We start from the raw sequence: 22532 nt of genomic DNA on the forward strand, positions 1-22532 counted from the left end.
TTGAGGTGTGAAGACTGCCAATGCTGCAGAGCATGGGCAACCTGCATTCATATAGCCCCCTCTCTCATCACCTGAGAGTAGACCAAGAGTCACTCTCTGGAAAAGGCAGAGTACCTTTCACACAGAGGTAGACTGAGTCACTGACTTCAGCTTCCCACTACATTAATACACTCAACTCCTAGAATCTGGCATCTAGATCTTTATCCTGTAGGAAAGAAACTGTTAGCCAAATAGGAAAGACTAGACAACACCAGATTCCCTGACAGAAGGCCTGTACAGAATATCCTGATGCAAAAACTCAAGGCCCACACACATGCTTAAAGCTTCCGAAGAAGTTCTGAATTCACAAGGAAATAAAGACATGAGCTAAAGGCCTCTAATCAGAAGACAGAGACAAACACAAGGAAGGCCAGAGTAGAGGGAGGGCAACTTGGAAGAAACACAAAGACACAAACTTTTAGTAGCCTAGAGGTAGAACTTTGCAATCGCGAAACAAAGATATAGGTTGCTCTTTGCACGAACCTCTCCACCATCCATACTAGGTTTCTAGCTTGCATGACCTTGAACACGCAGGCACAACCACTGAGTTAATGTGTGCAACAATACAGTTATGTCTGGCAAATACCATTTTGCTGCAGCTGTCCACTGCCTCTGGTCTGCTGCTTGGAGTACCTGCTTCAGTAGATGGTCCTACACCCATGCACATACAGGCCGTATTAAATGGATTCATCAGGTTTTTTGCTTTTCTTTTAAAAAAAGCACACAATGCCTGGGTGGTAGTGACACAAGGCCTTTATTCCCAGCAACAGGGAGGCAGAGGCAGGCAGATCTCTGTGTAAATTGGAGGCCTGGAAGCATGGTCTAAAAAGTGAGTTCCAGGACAGAAAAACAAAACAAAACAAAACAAAAAGATATAAGATTTCTCTGTATAGCCCTGACTATCCTGAAAGTCCCTCTGTAGACCATACTGGCCTCCAACTCACAAAGATCTGCCTCTGCCTCCCGAAGTTCTGGGATTAAAGGCATGAATCACCACTGCCCAGCACTCTTTAAATTTTTTTAAAAAGATCTAATAATTGGGCTGAAGAGATGACTCAGGAACTAAGAGAATGCTGTTCCAGAGGTTCCAGGTTCCATTGCCAGTACCCGCATGTCAGCCAATAACCATCTATAACTGCAGTTCTGGTTACCACAGACACTGCACACAAATGGTACTATATATATACAGAGATACACATAAAACATAATAAATCTTCTTAAAAACTAATAACAAAACACAACTTTTCCTAATCCCACTGTCAAAGACATAGCTCAAACAACATTGTACACACTCCAAGCTAGTCTCCTTTACTTTTACTACGCCTCTTTCAACTTAACTTCTACCTCAGAGTAATAAGTAAATAATATTGGCTTCGTGTCTTAAATCTTTATGTCTATTTTCTTCGTTTTTAAAGATCCATTTATTTTATATGTATGAATGTTTTGTCTGAATGCTTATGTGTGTACTACATGAATGCCTCATGCCTAAGAAGGCCAGAAGAAGGTGTCGGAGCCCATGAAACTGGAGCTGCAAACAGTTGTGTGGCTGCATGTGAGTGCTGGAAAACAAACCCAGGGCCTCTGGAAGAGCAGCCAGTGCTCTTAATCTCTCCGGCCTAATAACTATTTTATTTTGTTCTGTAAGTAGATATTAAACAGTAAGAGCATTCCATTCTAGTAGCACTAATGCCACTGAATGCTTGCTATTTTAGCCAGGGGTAACTTAAGACATGGTATGTTCTAATTGTTCCTTACTCCAATCTTATTTAAGAATATAAAACAATATAATTTAACTATGAAACTAGTAAAAATGTCAGCATGAACTAGTTCAAATAGGGCCTAAAGTAGAGAGTCTACAAATTATATAATTAAAATACTTATGCTATTTTGCTCCAGGTGGATAAAGAAAAGTTGAAACTTGACTTAGTACAAAATGAAATATATTTTTTAACTAAGTATATTTTAAGAGCAATACAAGCAGATAGCTTGGGTCCTAGAAACTCTTCTCTCTCATACATACCTTTTTGCTGTTGCCACCATGCTTTGCAAGCTTCTCACTCTAATGTATAATCCACCTTGACAGAGTTCCTACCATGCATCACTTACTAATCCAAGTAACCAAAATACTATCCACCATGTTAGCGCTCACATTTTCAAGTACTTGGCATGTTCAGCTCACTAACACTACTTCAATTTTACATGGAAGGAAACTAAATCTTAACCAAATTAGCAAATTATCCAAGGTCACACGATAATCAAGGAAGAAATTAGAGATTCAAGCACTGACTTCTTAGCATTCTTATATCTGCACTACTATTCTGAGTTCCAATAGAAGTTCTGTTAAAACAAGTATGAGACGGACGGGTAGTTGAGCACTGGCTGTTCTTCCCGAGGACCCAAGATCAATACGGAGTACCCACGTGGCAGCTCACAACCATCTGTAATTCCAGTTCGAGGGATCTGACATCTTATGGACTCTGTGGACACAAGGCACACATACCCACGTACTTTTTTGTCTGTTTGTTTGTCCAAGACCAGGGATATCAGAGTACACCTGGCTGTCCTGGAACTCGCTCTGTAGACCAGGCCTCAAATTCACGAGATCCACCTCGTCTACCCCCCAAATGCTGAGATTAAAGGTATGTGCCACCACTGCCTGGTTTTTTACTTTTTTCCCCCATGCACTTTTTTCAAAAAGTATAAGTGGAGCTTTACAAAGAATCTATGACAAAAAGCTCTTCACCGAGGTGAGCACTGACATGAGCACTGACCAGTTATAAACCATATGGCTGGTACTAGGATGAATGAAGAGGTGTTGGAAAGATGGAGGAGCAAGTTGGTTTTTGGTTGTTTTGTTTTCAATTAATTTGGGGGGCATACTGCAGGGATGAGTGGCAGATAAGGAGGGACTGGGAGGTGAGTGGGATTGAAATACATGATGAGAAATTTTCCAAGGTATCAATAATTACATTTATATATATGGCTAATAGCCGTTAGAAACACATTTGGTGCTAACTGCTAAAAAAAGAGCTAAACTCACTAATTCTTAATCAACAACATCCTAACAATTTAAGTCATTTGTTGGTGTAAGGAGGAGATGCAATCAATGCTGCTGGGTGTGTAACCTGAGGAGCTCCTTCAACAGACTTCCACTCAGGTAACTGAAACACTGAAAATAATTCCAGAACCAGTCATTGTGAAGAAAAACTGGGGTTTATTAAGAAAAGGAAGTACCCCCAACAGGTAGATGAAGGAGAAAAAATGAAGCAAGGGAGATTTAAACGATTGTCCTCTACCTGAGAAGAACCAGAAAAACTCAATTCCTTTGGCAAAGAAAGATCCAGACAAGTCAATCCTATGATATTGCAAATGTGCTAATTATCCCACAAAGACTTAACAGCAATTATGACACAAATAATCCTATAAATAAGCACACACACAATATGTTTAGCATCACAAACTCTCTTCCATGTATTTTTTCAACCCAACCACATGAACTCCCACTCAAGATTACCAAGAACCTCACCACAGCTAAGCCCAATGGACACTACTGAATCTGTCAGCAGTTACATCATTTTCTCATTTTCTCTGGGCTTCTTTCCATCCCTCAAGCAGTCCCTCCTCCCCTCCCAAAATTAGTTCTAGAGTTCCCAAAGCTCTATCCTTCCTTCCCTTTGCTTGCCATGTAGGCATTACCACTTGACAGACTATCTGCATGCTCACACCATCTCAGACTTCTCTTCTGAACCTTATCTGTAAACCCAACTGTCTGGCTGTCAACCCTACATCCATTTCTATTTCACCATCTGCAGCATAGAGATGTGGGAGCTACATCCCAGAAACTCGCACTTTCTACAAACCAGTCAGAGCTAACAGAGAAACAAAGTCTTGCAATACTGGTAAGATGAAAGAAAACTCTGTCCTTAGGTTAGTCAGTGTGTAGAAAAGAAATTAACAAAGAACCAAAACCTTATGTAACCTCTGCTAAGAATCCCCAGCAGCCTCAAATAATAATAATAATAATAATAATAAATACCCCAGGAACCACAGCAATCAGTAATTGCTGAAACTGCCCAGCATAACTAACCCCACAGGTACTCCTGGAAAATGCTAATTGTTACCAAGCCCTATCACCTCTATTAAGGGAGACCTAATTCCATGTATTTAAAGTGAGTCTATGGTAGTTCCTATTTTCCTGACTAAACCTGAAGAACTGACTCTGTATTTATAAAGACCATCTTTAGACCCTTAAAGAAGTGCAGCATCATTAAAGGTAAATGTCCAACAGATGTCTCAAAGAGCAGTATTGATCTTGCCTTCCAAATCTTTACAGTTCACAGCAAAGTCACTTAGTGAGATCCTATCTCAAATAAATAAATAATAAACCTTTACAGTTCACTACCTCAGTTTACAATGTCCATCTCATCTAGATGCTCAGGCCAATCCTTGACTCATCTCTTTCTCCCACATTCCTTATCCAACCCTGTCAGCAAGTAACATTCTTTCTGCTGAACTGCCCAGCAATTGTCCTTTGATGCAAGTACACACCCTACTGCAATGAGCCTCTATCCTGATCACTGAAATAATTCAACAGCATCTACTACAGGTAGAGCTAACATGCCACTGCTTTTCCCCCTTCAGTTTCCATTTTACATTTACACTAGATAATTTTTACTGAATTATCACATTATAACCTGTCAAAATGTTTTATAATCCCCCAAAATGAGCCATTTCCCAGCATGGCGCCTGTTTTTTATTCAAATCCCTAAAAGATATGTTAGGACAGATGTCAGATATGACAGATATACAGAAAGAATCATGCTCACTTGTATAAAAAAAATTTAACTTTCATTGGGGGGATGTTTACTTTGGTGTTTGTTTTTTGTTTGTGTTTGCTTGTTTTGTATCATTCTATTGCCTAGTCTGGTCCCAAGCAATCCTATTTCCTCAACCTCCTGAGTATCTGGGACTACAGATATGCACCACTACAGACAAGAGCTTCACTTTTTAACGTCACAGTAAACGACACTATACATAACTATGGCATATTCTCTACCAAAAAGAAAAGATTTCTTGAACTTTTTTTAATTTTTTTTGATTGATAAAAATAATTCACTTTTCTAGGTCTCGTGCACTAAAGGATTGTGTGTGTGTGTGTTTTGCTTACATGTTTGTCTGTGCACCACTTGTATGCTTGGTACCTGCAGAAACCAGAAAGGAGCCTCAGATCCCCTAGAACTGAAGTAACAGTTATAAGCCACCCTGTGAGTGCCAGGAATTGAACCTGGGTCTTCAGAATAATAGTCAATGCTCTTAACCACTGAGCCATCTCTCCTGCCCTTTATAAAGGACTATTTTGCCCAAAGAAAGGTTGGAGCCTTTGCCTAACAAAGAGGGAACATTAAAAGACAGAAGCAGGCAGATCTTCCTTTCTCTAAAAGTCCTAAATCACCCAGGGCTAAATAGTGAGACTGTCTCAAAAACAAAAAATAAAAAAATGGAGGAGCCTCAAATGCACATTGATAGGTAAAGAAACCAGTTTGCAAAAGCTACAGATAGTGCTTCCAGTTTCATTGCATTATGGAAAAGACAAGGCAAACCACAAAGAACTCTGTAAAGCCATGGTATGATTTGTAGTACTCAGTAGCACGAGTATGTGGCACTCTGCATTTGCCAAAGCCCACAAAACAAACAAACATACATACATACATACATACATACATACATACATAAATGATCTGTTTGCCCCTAGAACCTTAAAGAGCAGGATTCCAGACCTGCTTTCTCAAATGGTAAGGCATGCTAGTGACTTGTTTTTATAACCCGTATTCCCTAACAGAAACCATGAACACAATATCCCAGGCGGCTTCTAAGGTAGGCAATTCCATGTGTGCTGCCACATGCTGATGTGAGTGAAGAAGGGCAGACCATACAACCCAGTAAGAGGTAGAAGGAGCTCACATAGGTCTTCTGGACTTCCTGATTTTAGGTTTATACCCTTTTGCTATAATAAATGGTGTAATAAACAGGAACCCTGGTGCCTTCTAAATAAACACAGTATACACAGCCAGTCAAGTCTCATGTTTTGAAACCCTAAAAACAAGAGATTTTTTAAAGCTTTGTTAATAGTTACTGCAAATAACTGAATCTGTGGTGGTTTGAGGAAACTCCAAATTTTACAATGCACAGCACTAGAGCAGTATTCTCACACTGCAGGAATGATCATTTAAAATCATAAGCTAGGAAGAGTGGTGCATACCCAGCACTCAGGAAGCTCAGACAGAAAGATTACAGGAGTTGAAAGCCAGTATTGCTTCAGAGAAGAGCTGTCTCAAAAACAAAACAAAACAAAACCAAAAACAGTCAGTGATTTATGCTTTTAGTTCCAGCACTCAGGAGAAAGAGGCAGGTGGATCTTTATGAGTTCTAGGCCAATCATACAGGGAGACCCTGTCTCAAACAACAAAGTCAAAACACATTAAAATAAAATATAATGTAGAAGACTTGATACTACTGTGGGTATCAAATATGACAATCTAAGGTTGGCTGTAGTGTTATACTGCTGTTCATTCTCCCAACAGTGAGTTGGGAGAACATTAAGTCACAATTATGCCTAGGCCTGAAATCTGAGAATGACATCTGAAACCATACAGGTCTACTGTGACTTCTCTATCATTACAACACTCAATCATTTCTTCTATCTTTGCTGACCATGACCTGATGTCCCTAAGAGAAGTCAGAGTCTGAGATACCCCATCTCCAATCTCTCTTCCCTAAATTCTATCCAAGTAGGACAGGTATCTCACATCTTTGCAGGAACAGCTATGAGCTATGCTCCAACCCACTCACTAAAATAGTATGCATCTCGACAATCGGTCACTAGCTGCCCTATTGCTCTGCTCTAACGTAGGGGCTCATCAGGACATCACAACTGTGCTGTTTTACATCTCACTGGTATATACTTCTAACCCAATCCAAGGACACAACACAGCACTCCAGAAGAGACTCTTTCTCACAGTCATGCAAAATTTTAGACTACTCTTAACAGTTTATAACCTTTAGCTTTGCCTAATGTTCAACAACATGCTGAAGACACTTCAGTCCCATCAAAGTCCCAAACAGTTGGCTTTCCTATGAGACAGCAAAGTTGTGTCCTTTTACTTTTAAGGGTAGGGACCCAAGGGGAATTAAAAAAAAATTTTTTTTTAATTGCTGACTGATACATTCAACTTAGGACACAGTTGTATGAGTTTACCTAACAGCTTGGATTGCATAAAAATGGCTATTATTTTTTATTTTTTACTCTATGAAGATGGTGATTAAGTATGGATCCTTCCCTCTTCTCAGGTAGGTGACTCTGTGACACCTTCCGTTTGAGCCCTCTAACTCCAGTGGAATCATTCTGACATATAAATCTATTCCTGTCACTCTGGGACCCAAAGTTTCTATCATGATCAAGTGCAAACTGCTTTAATCTTGTCAACAGAAGCTTCTCAACCTAACCTGACATGTATCACTCCAGACATGACCAAAACTTTCAGTCTACAACACCCAGCTTCTTACACCCCCATGTCTTCATATATGAGCAGAATTTCCTTTCCCAATTCCCCTCTCCAAGGGACTAATTTCCCCATACAGCCTAGTCATCTCTTTATGGTTCCTGGGCTAAGCACTTTTCATGTTTAAAGGGTTTTTGTCTGTTTGTTTTAAAAGAAATAGGGCCGGGCGATGGTGGCGCACGCCTTTAATCCCAGCACTCGGGAGGCAGAGGTAGGCGGATCTCTGTGAGTTCGAGACCAGCCTGGTCTACAGAGCTAGTCCAGGACAGGCTCCAAAGCCACAGAGAAACCCTGTCTCAAAAAACCAAAAAAAAAGAAAAAATAAATAAATAAATAAAAGAAATAGGGCTACATGATGGCCATCTGCTGCCAGCACAATAATGAGAATCTGCTAAGCCTTAAGCTCATGCAACACCTATAGGTTCCCTGAGCACACTGCTGGAAGAAGGTCACTGCACATCACACAGCAAAGCATGGCACTGACCACTAAGCTGTGCCATCACATTCCTCATATATATACCTTCAGAACAATTCCTGTTCCAGGCACAAAACATTTAACAAACATTCAGCAAATGAATTAACTAATGAACCACCTCAAGTACAAGCTAGTAAAGCCCAGAGGAGAAAAGAATGAATCTTTAGCAGTTAAATACTAACAATGTGGGAGACACTAACTTCATTTACATACCACTTCAGACAGTAACTACACAGTGACTTCAAAAGTTGGCATCATTAATACTGTACAGAAAAGGTCCTGAGATGTACAGGAAGCAAATTAACTTATCAAAAGTCAGGGTCCAGTCCAAGAGTGTTTAAAAACAACAACAAAAACCACTTTAGTCACTGAGTTGACCATTTAATTCAGCTGGATGGTGGTGGCACATGCCTTTAACTCAAGCACTCAGGGAGGCAGAGGCAAGCAAATCTCTGTTAGTTTGAGGCCAGTCTGGTCTACAGAGCAGTTCCAAGACAGCCAGAATTGCTATAAAAAGAAAACCTGTCAAAAAAAAAAAGTGCTTAAGTGTAATATTTAAACTCGAGTCTAGAATTCTCAGAAACACCTTTTCTGGCGAGGAATAATGGCTAACATGTGTGACCTCTGTACTTTTGAGGTGGAAGAAGTATGTAGTTTGAGGTTGACTTAAGCTATAGAGTGAGATCTTGTCTCAAAAAAAGTGAGAAATGTTTCTCCTGCTGGTCCTTGTTCATTTTTTCTGCTGTGATAGAATGTCCTGACAAAAAGAAGTGAGGGGAGAAGAAAGCTTACAATTACAGGTTACAGTCCCTACAGAAGTCAGGAAGTCAAAGCAGGAACTGAAGTAGCTAATCACATCCAAAGACAACAGCACAAAGAGAGAATGCATGCATGCTTAGTACTCAGCTTCCTTTCTCCACTCTTACTTAACAGACCAGGACTCAACCCACACAATGGTGCCACCCACAGTGGGATGGGTCTTCCCACATCAATCCAACCAAGACAATTCCCTACAGACACCTCCACAACCTGGTCTAAGCCACCCCTTGCGGAGACTTTTGACTGTGTCAAGTTGACAAATAAAACGAATCATCACACTGTTACATATCTTCCTCTCTCCACAAACTGTAATACCATGATGTCTTCAATTACTATTGTTAGAAGTGAAAAATTTCAAGTTAATGCTACTTCCTATGGGGAGGGATACAATGGAGATCCAAAATACAACTAGGCTATAGCTCTAGCATAACTACAAATAAAATATTTTATTTCTTTTCTGTTTTTGTAAGAATCAGTCCTTGAGAAATCAACAAAGATGAAACAGCTTAATTAACAAATGCCACTGAAAGGCAGGCAGCTGCAGCCACAGCATGACCCTCACATGCCAGCTAAGCTGACACAATGCCAGCTGAGGGAATCAACTTTTGAGCTTCGGTGAAGGTAGAATAGAGTCCAAAAGCCAACAGTGCACATTAACACCTCAGCTTCAACCAAGAAAAAGCACACATTTTCAGGGGCAGATAAAAAATTCTATTAACTTAAAACAACTAACAAGCAGTTTTGCATATGGATTGCTGTCCATTCCAGAGCAGAAACTATCACCTGCAGGCCAACCTGGCTTCACCTGATTCTGTACAACTCAAATGGTTATTAGAGTTTTACAAGGCTATATGATAACAGTGTGTCATTCATATGAAAATCACATAAAATTTACAGTTTAGAGTCCAGGAATAAAGTCTGGTTGTTCACAAGCAGCTCATCCCTTTACTAGCACCCTTCTGCACTTCCAGATCTAGGCACTGGTGACGCAGGTAGTCTAAGACCTGAAAAGCCTGAAATATTCATTGTGTGGCCTTTATGCAGGCAATTATCCTACAACATAACTGGGGTCTTAAACTGACACATCTTCCTTCCTCTGAGTTCTCAAAGCTTTTTTTTTTCTTTAAAGATTTATCTTTTAGGATCAGGTGTGGTAGAACAAGCCTTTGATCCTAGCACTCAAGAGGTAGAGGCAGGTGGATCTCTATGTGTTCAAGGCCAGTCTGATCTATATAGTGAGGCCCTGTCTCAAAAAAGGAAAAATGACAAAAAAGATTTATTTTATGTATACATGTGTTTAGCCTGCATATATGCATGTGCAGCACATAAGTGCCTGGTGACTGAGAAAGCCAGAAGAGGGGATCAGATCCCTCGGAACTGAAGTTTTTGACCACTATAAGCCAACATGTGGGTGCTGAGACCCAAACCTGGTTTTTGGTGGTGGTGTTTGGTTTCTGGCTTTTATATTTTGAGATTTTTATATTTCATATGTAGCCCTGACTGGCCTGGAACTTATACATACATACATACATACACACACACACACACACACACACACACACACACAAATACACACCAGGCTGGCTTTGAGTGTACAGATTCACCTGCCTTTGCCTCCCAAGTGTTAGTATTAATGATATTCATCATCATCAGTCAAGCTGGTTTAGTTTTAATCAAATATGAAGGGGTGAAGTAAGAAGAACAGAGAAAATAGCCAGGAAATGAAGTCCCACCTCAGTGTCTGCTGAAGTCTCTTGTCTGCCCAGAGTCAAGAACTCCAACACTATTAAATCCATGCAGATTGCCCACATAAAGCCTGGTGTGGCAGCTCATGCTTGTCATCCCAACACTCGGAAAACAGAAGCATGACAATTAGTTCTAGGTCAACCTGAGCTACATGGTACCTTATCAAAAAAAAAAATCCTTACATAGAGATAATACTCCTTTTATACAGAGATAAGTTAGAATGTTAAAATGGCATTGAATCATGCTTATAGCCTGAGCATATGGGGCCTTATTTATTTCCCAATTGTAATGTTGCAATTAGTTATCTTATCTGGGAACCTGAACCAGGACTATAAACTTCACCTAGACTGGAAGCAAGTCAACTCCCTCTTGACCCACAGTTGACCTTTTCATCATATTCCCACCCACAGCACCTTAGTAGAGTTCTAAGACCTCACTGGAAAAAGGGAAAGAGGTGCACTCTAAAAGTCCTTTAAACAATGTAACTTCAAATGTCACCACAATCACAGTATGGCTATTACATCAGGAGGGGCAGCTCTCTTGAGAACCGCACACTCACACTTGGGTGTGCCGGCCTCCCTCCAAGTAGGTGAAAGTTGTTTCTTAATAAACTCCAACTCTACCTGGTAGTGACTCATCCTGAAATTCTCTGCCTGCACAGTCAAAAGAGCAGTTTCACCTCAATGCAGATCCCTGAAATAACTACCAGGCCACTAAGGAGTCAGCTTGGAGCTATGTTCCCTGGACATTCCTGCAACCAACAGCAGGGAAGGGAAGGGCACCAAACAAGGCCCTAGCCAAAGCTCCAGGTCTGTTTAGGGACCCACTGCCTTGATTACAGTGCTGGATAATTAAGACCCTGGGTGGTCTTATGACCACCTTTCTAAAGAAAGGTGTCATGAACTGTATCTCATTTGACAGAAGCATTAAGTTACAGCATATATGCTCCCAAAGCGAGTTCCTCTATTATATCTAAGTATAAACCAGAATCAACAAAGAGTCAGTAATATTAAACAGTAAATAGAGATGATAGCTAAAAGTGATGAAACCAGACAAAGTATGTTACAGCATTCTGGGGGTCTTTGTAAGGTATGGGGAGGACTAACCTGGAAGAATGCAAATGTCCCACTCCCTTTGGGATACAATTTAGCAGACTGAGCAAAGATGCACAGATGACTGAGCACTTTAAAAACTGACAAACTTTTAATGTAAACATTTACTTTTAATAACTTATCTTTTGCGAAGCATTTAATTAGGCTAAGCACTATACCATCCTGGAGTATGAGACAGAGTATATCATTTAATTCTCTCAAAAAAAGAGCCTAGGGCTCTATTATTTGGCCCATTTAACTAACAAGGAGAAGCAAATGAAAAAACAAAAAACAAAAACAAAAAAACTAACAACTGAGCACAATACCAAAGGCCCTAAGACCGTGCCCTTAATCAAAGCATCCCCAATAGTTTTTCCACTTCCAAACAGATTTCCCTCTTCACCCTTCCTTTCAACAGCAACCCTTTCAACAAGGTTGGCCCAAGAGCCAAGAGCTTTGGCATCATCCTAGCTTTGTTTCTACTGTTGCAATAAAGACAACGGAGAATCTGCAATAGAAACAGAAGCCAGCTGGGTGGTGACAGCGACACATGCCTGTAATCCCAGCACTCAAGAAGCAGAGGCAAGTGGATCGCTGTTAGTTCAAGAACTGCCTGGTCTACACAGCTGGTTCTAGGACAGCTAGGGCTACACAGAAAAACCCTGACTCCAAAAAAAAAAAAAAAAAAGAGGAATTAGAACAAGATAACTCCACAAAATGCTGAATTGGAGCCTCAAGTAAAACAAGATTCCCAAGAAATATATGTATATGCACATTAAAATATAAAAATTGTAATTTAGCACTTGTACACACTATCTTGAGGTGTTTCGCCAATTGAAATTCATATCCTGTACACAGACAGTCTCCTACTTTCTGTTTGCTGAGGTCTCAACCCTGAAGGTAGGCCAAAGTCAACAACCACTCCCTGGGCTGCCCAGAAAGCAGCCTAGCTTTTTTTCTTCTGTCCCCACCGTCTGCTCCTTTACCTTTACCTCCTCTCCCATACAGAACCTAAACCACAGTCCAGCTTTCTGAACCCTCCTTCGACAACTAGACAATGGCTGCTAGGAGTATCCCCAAGTTTCTTGAAATGAGAAATTGCAGTGCCCACCCAAAGCAGAAGGGACAGTAGGGAGTGCTTCAGGTATGTTCTCAGCTCCTAACAGCTGGAGGATAATCCCAAAACTGGAGATACATGTGTTACAAAGGGTATCCAACATATAGATCCCTGGCAACACTTACCACCCAGCAACAAGAGAAACTAAGCAAGCCATCAGAGGTCTTTAGCTTTCCTGTCAGTATAAAGTCTGTGCTTTTGCTGCCTCTGGGTTTTGAGAAACTTAATCGGAGATGCATCAGTCAATCTGTACACAGTCACCAACACCTGGACCCCCCTTGCTCTTTCCTATCATCCCAATCTTCCTCTCCACCAGGTTATCCTCCCACGGCCCCTCAAAGAGGGTGGTATAGATTTCCTGCCAACCAAAGCACTACACAGCTCTGCTCAGAAGTACACCCAAAGGCAGGGGCATTAAAGGGAAATGAATCTGGAACACAATGTTTTCACATCTTTCACGTCTGATTAGTAAGTGAAACACACACAAACACACGCATACACACATACATGCATGCATGACCTGCAAGCACAGTGATTCACAGAGGCAGTCAGATCTCTGTGTTTTGAGGCCAGACTAGTTATCTAGTTAGTTCCATGCCTTCCAGGAGCTACTTAGTGAGTCCCTGTCTCAAAACAAAACACTGACACTGTTTTCTACTGGGCATGCCCCTGGCTTCAAGAGTATCCTACAAATCACTTAGATCTATAGCTTACCTTATTATTATCTACAAAAAAAATTAACTCAAAATGGTGCTGGCAAGATGGCTCAGTGACTAAAGCACAAGACTTATAACCTTAGTTAGATCCACAAATGCAGTTAAAGGTATAGGGAGAGACTCAGCTCCACAGTTGTCCTCTGACCACCACATGCACACCATTGCACACATGTGCTCTCATACAGAGGTTCTTAATTAACTCAAAATGAATTAGAACTAAATGTAAAACTAAAACTCCTTTAAACTCTTATGAAGGTGGGGAACCTTTGCGAACTAGCATTAAGCAATTCTTGACTATTTACAACAAAACACGATCTATACACCAGGCATGGAAGCACATGCTCAGAAAGCAGAGGCAGAAGACTAAACTGGCCTAAATAATGAATTATAGGCTAGCCAGGGCTAATTATCTAGGTAGTGTTGTCTGAAGGTGGGATCCCAGCATGCAGATTTAGAAAGAAGAAATCAGAGCTGGGGACTAGTTGAGTAACTGTGAGCAAGACTGTAAAATAAATAAGTAAGGCTAGAAACATAGCTTAGTGGGAAAAGGAACGGAGAGAACGCAAAGAAAGCAAAGTGAGAGAAGGGAAAAGACCAAAAAAGGGGGTAAGGGAGGAAAAGCCAGAATCCCAAACATGCCCTGTTGCAGTGTTTCCAGACCTGCCTAAGCTACAGTCTGAGACCATCTCAGAACAACAGAAAGATGAAAATTAATTAAGTCCCTTCTTTATACTATACACCAAAACCAATTCCAAAGGAATTATAAAGATAGCAGTGAAAAGTTCAATTACACATTATTTATAAAGCAAAAATTTTATGATCTCAGGATAAGAAAAGATAGAAAAAGCACCAATTCAGTTGGGCAGTGGCGCACACCTTTAATCCCAGCACTCAGGGAGGCAGAGGCAGGCAGATCTCTGTAAGTTTGAGGACAGCCTGGTCTACAGAGCTGGTTCCAGAACAGGCTCCAAAGCTACAGAGAAACCTGATAAGAAAGAAAGAAAGAAAGAAAGAAAGAAAGAAAGAAAGAAAGAAAGAAAGAAAGAAAGAAAGAAAGAAAGAAAGTTAGTTAAGAAAGGCAGAGGCAGGCACCAACTCTAAAAAGACTGAGAAACTAGACTCTCCATTAAACCTAACTTCAGTTCATCTAAAAATAGCAAAGAAAGCTCAGTGAAAATAACCAGCAAAGTACATTTTAAATATAAAAAGAAAGCTCCAAGTCAATTTAAAAAAGACAAGAACCAAATGAAAATATGGGTCAAGTGGCCAGTAAATACATAAAAAGATGTACGGTCTCATTATTACCAGGAAAGGACTATTTAAAGCACCAGAGCAGTAACACTACAGAAACCACCAGGAAGAGTGTAGAAGAGAGGCCATCCAGGAGCAGAGACGAGATCAGGGAAGAATGGCAATGGGAAAAAGGAATTTAAGCACAGAGCCACTAACTCAGTTACTGAAAACTCTCTGGGCAAGGCATTCTGAGGACATTCGAAGGGGACACTGAGTGTCACTAACTGTAAATTATAACTTCAACTCCACTAAATCATTTTAGACAGAAAGAGGTTGTTCCACGTGTGTTTTCCTTGCAATCTCATTTGTTATTTTTACTTTCACTGATTTGATGAGAAAGAGGGGCAGGTATTTTGCATCCCACCCACTGTTTAAATTTGGATTGCATGACAATTTCCTGTTTATCTCTGCTCCTTCTCTGCCTCTGCAACCACCTAGATATTCTAAAAAGTCACTTAGAACAAAGCCCTACAAAGTCCTCCTGTCTTTCTGATAAGATTCCCTCCAAACAGACGTCTTTTAGAAACTTCCCAGAGAGCTCTCTTTATTTTTACTACCCAAGTACCAACACACTGACAAAGACCCTGGTTACACATCTTTATCCGATTACCACCACAGTAGCATGAGAAAACTCTGGGGGACTGAAGAATAACAAAGTCCCTGCCACTAAGCTTGCAACACTCCCTTCAATAGATGCACTTAATTCTACATAGGGCATACAGATAAAAGCAAACTATTCATTTCACCTTTGCAGATTTTTTAACTTTTATTTAGCCTTTCATCTAAAAAACAAACAAAAAAAAGGGGTGGGTTGGGGGTCAAAAGGCAAAAGAAAATGTACTAATCAAAGTGTACCTGCAATCTCAGCACTGAGGATAGGAATGATAGGCAACATTGAGGAAGAAAAGGGAATAGGGGTAAGAAAGGGAGGGAGAACAGTGGAAAGAGGGAAGAAGAAAGAAGAAAAGATAGATGGATGAATTAATTATACATACATATGAATTCAATGCTAGGCCTAAAATCAACTCATACAATAAATACTGCCTCATTAGTCACCCAAAGACTTGGCAATCACTCTGACTCTAGTAAATGCCAGCCAACTTTTCAGACCAAAACAAAAGCATCAGGGAACTTAACTTTGCCTTAAGTACCAACGCGTACACTCCTATTTGCCACAGTCAAACAAACTTCTCCTTCAATGCAAATTGTTCATTTAAACTCCAAACCAAGACTCAAAAGACTTAAGTAGTCTTAGCATAAAACATGAAAAATAAAAAAATAGTTAAGACGTGTTCTGAAGATCTGAAAAATGCTTACAAAAAACAAAAAACAAAAACCAGCCGAGACTTCTTAAACGAGAGCAAACACATATCTAAAATCATGACCTGTATTTCAAACTGCTCTAAGGCAGAAGTTCCCAGAAAACAAGCTTAAGCAGCTTAGGGGCTATTTCACAATCACACAAGATTATAAGTCAATGGTTTTCAACCTTCCTATGCTACGACCCTTTAATGCAGTTCCAATGCATTGATCCCCCCCCATCATAAAATTATTTTCATTGCTACTTCATAACTGTAATTTTGCTACTGTTATGAATCATTATTTAAATATCTGATATGTAGGATATCTATATGATATTTGACTCCTGTGAAAAGGTTGTCTGACTCCCCAAAGGGGTTCAAGACCTACAGATTAAGAAACACTGTTCTAGGTGAAGGTAATGTTTCTATGCTGTCACCACTTGAAAACAGTGTATGAGCTAGCAGGGGCTGGAGTGTTCATCTGTGAGTTCTCTGCATGGTACAGCAATGCTGAAGGACGGAAGCACTGACTGAGAAAGACCAAACAACAACCTCTAGAACAGATTCTGTACCCAAATGCTAGTTTTCCTTATCTGTGAGAGAACTCTCACCTGTCATTCTAAACATTGCACCTGGACAGCATCCACGTAAAGACTGTGAGCAAGGTCACAGACGCACTTGTACAACGTGTAACTGCCACACTCCTTTACATGGCTGTAGGCTATGTCAAGCACTCGAAAAAAGTGTTCAGTAAAGTCAGCTGATCAACACAGACTATCCTAGAACATGACAGGTCCTTTCATTTTTTTTCATTTTATTTTCTGTAGTGTTGAGAATTGAACCCAGGGCCTGGCACACACTACTAGGCAAGTGCTTTATCACTGACCTACGCACTCAGCATGGATCCTTTCGAAATCCCACTCATTTTGTATCACTTTGAACAACTGCTCCCTTCACACCTGAGCTGAATCCTAATGTATAAGACTAATTCCTATAAAACCAATTTCTATAAAGAAACCTTCAAAACTATTAAATGACAGAGTAGTATATTTCCTGATCCCCGTAGATCTGAGTGACCCAATTCTACAATAATTAACACACCTGGGTTCTTCCAGTCACTCACTCAACAAGACTATATGATAGGCACTGGGGTACACTGGGAAATAAAAGGGAGCTTCTGTCCTCCTGGAGGACAATGAATCATCTAAAAACAGAGAACACACAAAATCACTCACAAAGATGATCATATGGCACTTCGGTCAAGTAAAAGTAGACTGCAAGTGCCTACAATCCAAGCCACATGATGATAGGAATTTTAACAAAAACTGGCAGGAGGGAGACCCCAGACACAGACAACCCACAAGCAGAACTTTGAAGTCCTTTTGAGGATTGGTTTTGGTCCATTAGCCCCCCCAAAATGGAAGCGAGTATGTCTTAAAAGCAGGATGGAAAAATTCCGGACTGGTGAGAATGAGTACATTCACTTCAGAAACCTTTACAGCAGTGATTCTCAACGTATGGGTTGAGATCCTTTTGGGACCTGCATATCAGATATTTACATTGCAATTCATAAAGGTAGCAAAACTACTGTTATGAAGTAGCAATGCAATAGAGTTTTATGGTCGGGGTCACACAACATGAGGAACTGTATTAAAGAATCACAGCATTAGGAAGATGAAAACCACTGCTCTACATGGACACAGTGTGTTAAAAATTATAATTTCCTGGGGTTCTACACAGGGCTCATGCTTCTGAGAGAAACACAGTTTTCCCTTGCTTTCCATAAACTCTTCTCCTTACATACAATAACCCAAAAAAAAAAATTACCCACAAAAAGCCTTGAGGCTGTGTCAGTCACTAAAGCAAATAAGAAGCAAAAATCACTACTCCACTCATTTTGTTTTTCAAGATAGGGTTTCTCTGTGTAGCTTTAGAACCTGTCCTGGAACTCACTCTATAGACCAGGCTGGCCTCAAGCTCACAGAGATCCGCCTGTCTCTGCCTTCCGAGTACTGGGATTAAAAGCGTTCACCACCACCGCCCAACCACTAACCCACTCTTATGTATCTGTATTTAACTAATTCTTAGCCAATTTCAAATAACCAAAATTCTGATAGTCAATGATTAACCTATATTACGCTGGTTAAGTCAGAAGCTGAAGTCCTAAAAGTATCAATAGAAAACCTAGATATCTAAACTTCCCAGACAACATCACTCACATTCTGAAGACTAGTTACGCTGTGTTGAGCTCCACAGGCCTGATGGACCACAGCTGCCCTCCGGAGTCCTGCCTATAAGGGCCAAGCAACCTCAGCAAGTTACTCTAACTTCAACCTCCAGGTCTTATGTGTACACTGAAGATTGCATAGCACCTGCAGCCCAGTGGTTCTCATAGGTACGGAAGACTGAAGCAGAACTCCCACTCAAAACTGGGAGGGAAAGGCAACAATTCTAATTCAGAATCCTGATCCTCTCCGAGGTTTCATATGAAAGCAGTGACACACACAGGGGACCCAGTGATAAGATCACTCCCCTAGTATAAGATCACATTCCAAGTATGATTCCAGTTATTTTTCAGCAAAGGGAAATACACACCACTGAGGTCTGCATACAACTACTTTAGTTAACTTTAAGGCTGGTAAGAAAACATCATCATGACCACAAACTCTGAACACCACTAGTGACACTCCCTAGGCTTCCAGCTCCAGCAGCACACTCATGTCAACTCTTTCCCACTTCCATGAGTGTGCATGCAGATTAGAGACAACCCAAACCGAAAGCTGAATCACACAGAATTCACTACATTGTATCTCCATACTCGAACCTAGTAAAAATAAATTTTAAAGATTACAGATTATAGGTTTTATAATCAGCAACAACTTTCAGGAGTTCTGAATACAATCTGGCACAATTCCTAGAAATCAGTTGAAGAAACTAGGATATATAAATTTAATTTCTTCTGCAAGAGACTGCTTTTTTTTTTCCATAGTCATAATGTAAAATAAACTTCTGCGAATATGATGTAAAGAAACAAAGCCAAAAAAAGATGAAATATCCACTATTAATGCAGTTCAGACACACCTTCTCAATGTAGTCTAATGAGACCAGGAAGCCTCGAACCTGGAGAATCCTGGAGGTGTGGAGCGTAATACCTGACAAGTGGCTACAGTCTTAAGCAGACTAGAGTATATCACTACCACCACACAGACACTCACTTTGTCCACCTTTTAAATTTCTTGCATTTTATGTAATTCTAAAGGCATCAGTAAAAGTCCTCAAAGATTCCAACGCAATTTATTGCTGATTATTTAAGGAATCTTAGTAGGGGAAATTATAATGAAAATAAGTACTCACAATGGTAGACTCCAAGCTTTAAGGCAAAATCCGCAGAAACTAAGACTCTCTGGTTATTTTGATCATTTGCAGTGCTGGAGCTCAAGCCCAAAGATTCACGACCTCTCTGTAGTGACTACAACAACAGCCACTTCAAATATTAACACAGGAAAACTTTTTATGTAGGCTGATGAGACGGCTCCACAGAAATGACACTTGCCTGGCAACCTGAGTTCAATCTCTGGAATCCACAGAAAGGTGGAAGACAAGAAGTCATTACACAAAGTTCCTCTGGCTTCCACTTGAACACACCAACCTGCACACATCGTGCACACACAAGTAATAAAGAAGTTATCACTTAATGTGACTGAAATTCAAAACAAGTGATCGAGGTGAAAGTCCATCTAAACTGAAAATGTCCAATCCAAACTAAAAGATGTGCACACTATATTAACATGTGACATCTTTTGTAACTCAATTTTAATTATTTTCTCAAAATTATGACACTATAAAGGGGAAGGGTTCCCTGCAAAAATTCCTATGAACAAAGTCCCTACTTCTCTTACTCAAACTAGTATCTCATAAGAGTACTGTCAGAATTAGTTTTACTATATTATATAGTGTAATATAAAATCCTTTCTTCCACAGGCTCAGTCATCTTTAAGCAACTATCTTTAACACAATTGTCTTGGAGGGGACCACAGTGCCTTTCACACTTATCACACAACTAATGAGCTAACTCCCCGGCTCACAACTGTCTTTCGGATATTTCTACAACTTCCTAGTGAGAAGAGTTATCTAACCAGCTCCGGAACAGGGTTTTGAGGACTGACGCATTATGTAATTCCCAACAACAGGCTTAGAGCTCTAAACTACTTCACATACCCGTGTCCTCGCTACAGCCTCCTCCCACTCTTCACTGCTACAGCTGGAACTCCACCCCCAACACTTCCTCGTTTAGTGGGCTGCCAGTCTCAAAAACAGTAGGTCCCATCTACTCTAGAGAGTTTGCTCCAGCTCTTCTTCCCCACACTATGTATTTTGCGCCAAAAAGATTTACCTGCCAGGGCATCATCTCTGCATGATTCTCACTGTACTAAAAGCTGTGACTTACGGCTCTCTCCCAGACACAAGCCACCTTCTCCTGTAGATCACGAATAAACTGGATTAAATGACAACTGTCCCGAATAAAATTCTTTCCAAGAAGATGTACTAGTGTAGCGTTTTGATAAATTCAAGTGTCCAGAGAGAAGGTCAGGGATTGGCCCACCTACAATAGCCACAAATATAAAACACTGGGACTCCTCGTCCTTGTCCTAAAGTTTCCTGTTTGGGCTGTTTGGACCGGGGGCGTAGCTTAGCAGCCCAGTACTAACCACGTGGAAAGAAGCCCCGGGTTCCATCCTCAGAAAAAAAGTTCATGTTCAAATACTAATATGGATGGAACTATTATCTATAGTGTACCTCCACAAAGATATGTAGCATGCTAATGTTACATGATTCCTTTTAATCCACATACCTCTGTCCCAGGCCACTGCTCAGAGACTAGTCTTTCAAAGGAGAGACTTTTCATTCCTCGCATAATGAACAGACAGACAGACACAGACACACACACACACACACACACACACACACACACACACAGTGTGAGACGCTGGTATTTCACTTCAAGTAGCAATAGCCTATTATCACGACCATGATAAAGCTTCCATTCTAACTAGAAATGCCAGCGCTGGTCAAGATTTAAAACAGACCGGCAAACTCTTGCCGTGCCTTCAGCTCCAGCCTATTTCAACCAGTCCCCATAATCACTACAGTATTGCTATTATCTCAGTCCCACTGCCAAACACCCAGCTGCAGTCTAACTATGCAAGAATGAGACACTGTTGAAATGGCTTTCAAAGAAAAAAAAGCAACTTTCTCCTCAGTGCGTTTCTCTACAAAAAAACTCACAATTAAACGACACAAGTGCGCGCACACAGACACCCTCGCTCCTTAGAGCGGTGCCACAAAAGCAGCCTGCGAGGACCGGCGGGGACAGGCAGCGCTCCGCGGCGGGGCTGGGTGGGGGCGGAGGGAACTTGGGCAGCACAATGACTCCGGGGTTCCTACGGTCGCCCTGAAAGCCACGCGCGGACCACCCCGCACTCCGCCTGCCGTCCCCTTTGTTTTTCGGCTCTCGGGCCTCCAGGGTCTCCGCCGCGCCCGTCCCGCCGTACCGGACCCCGCGGCCTCCTGCACCCCGGCCCGCGGCCTCCTTAGCTCTCGGGGCCCGGCAGCCCAGACGAGGAGCGAGGCCGGGTCACGGCGGGGGCCGTGTCCGCCGAAGCCCGCACCGCGGCCCGCGCCGCCCATCGCCCTGAGCCCGCGCCTCCGCCGCCGCGACCCGTGGCCCGCGACCCGCACTCACCGGCCGCCGCTGAGTGCGCGAGGCTGAGGCGGACAGACGGCAGCGGGGCGGCGCCGGCACAGGCGGCCGCGCTCTCTCCCACGCGCACGCCGGGCGCACGGCGGTCCGGCCCGCGGTGGTAGCGGTGGCGGCGGGCTCGCGCCCTCGGGCCGTGCTGAGTCGGCGCGGACCCGCGCGTGCGCCGTGGGTAAGAGCGCGCGCCCACACCTCGCGGCGCGCGACGCCTCACCTCAGCGCGGAGCTCCACGCATGCGCGACTCGGCCCGCGCCTGCGCAAAGGCGGCGGCGCGCCCCGCTCCGGGTGAAGTCTATCCCAGCTGTGCGGGCGTGGCGACGGCCGCGGACAGCGCTGTTCCGGGATGACGAGGTGGCCGGAGTGGCCCCAGATGGGTCTGCGGGCTAAGCCAGGGTCCCACAGGGTCCCCGGAGCTCTTCGGTCGCCCACGCGCCCGCCCTGACCTCCAGCCTTCACCGCCCCAAGAGAAAGAGGTTCATGAGCATCTGTAGATGGGGAAACTGAGGCGCAGAGAGTGTTTCAATGGATCTCGGAATGCGCTCCGGAGGACTGTTGAGAGCACCTGGGGCCACTCGCTGCAGCCCCCTTCCCCTGTCCCCTATAGTTCTTAAGACTGG

The 22532-nt window shown here is 42.1% G+C and overlaps 1 protein-coding gene across 7 annotated transcripts in view; it reads right to left on the bottom strand.

Annotated features, from left to right (window-relative positions):
• Nucleotides 1-22034, bottom strand: part of Ptk2 (protein tyrosine kinase 2) — a 212388-nt gene extending 190354 nt beyond the window's left edge. For all 7 annotated transcript variants that reach the window (XR_012909540.1, XR_012909539.1, XR_012909538.1 and 4 more), the window contains exon 1: nucleotides 21900-22034. The gene's annotated coding sequence lies outside the window, so the exon portion shown is untranslated. The remainder of the gene's footprint in view (nucleotides 1-21899) is intronic.
• Between the last annotated feature and the right edge of the window lie 498 nt (nucleotides 22035-22532).

Source organism: Microtus pennsylvanicus, chromosome 2 (assembly GCF_037038515.1).
Source record: "Microtus pennsylvanicus isolate mMicPen1 chromosome 2, mMicPen1.hap1, whole genome shotgun sequence".
NCBI classification, from domain to species: domain Eukaryota; kingdom Metazoa; phylum Chordata; class Mammalia; order Rodentia; family Cricetidae; genus Microtus; species Microtus pennsylvanicus.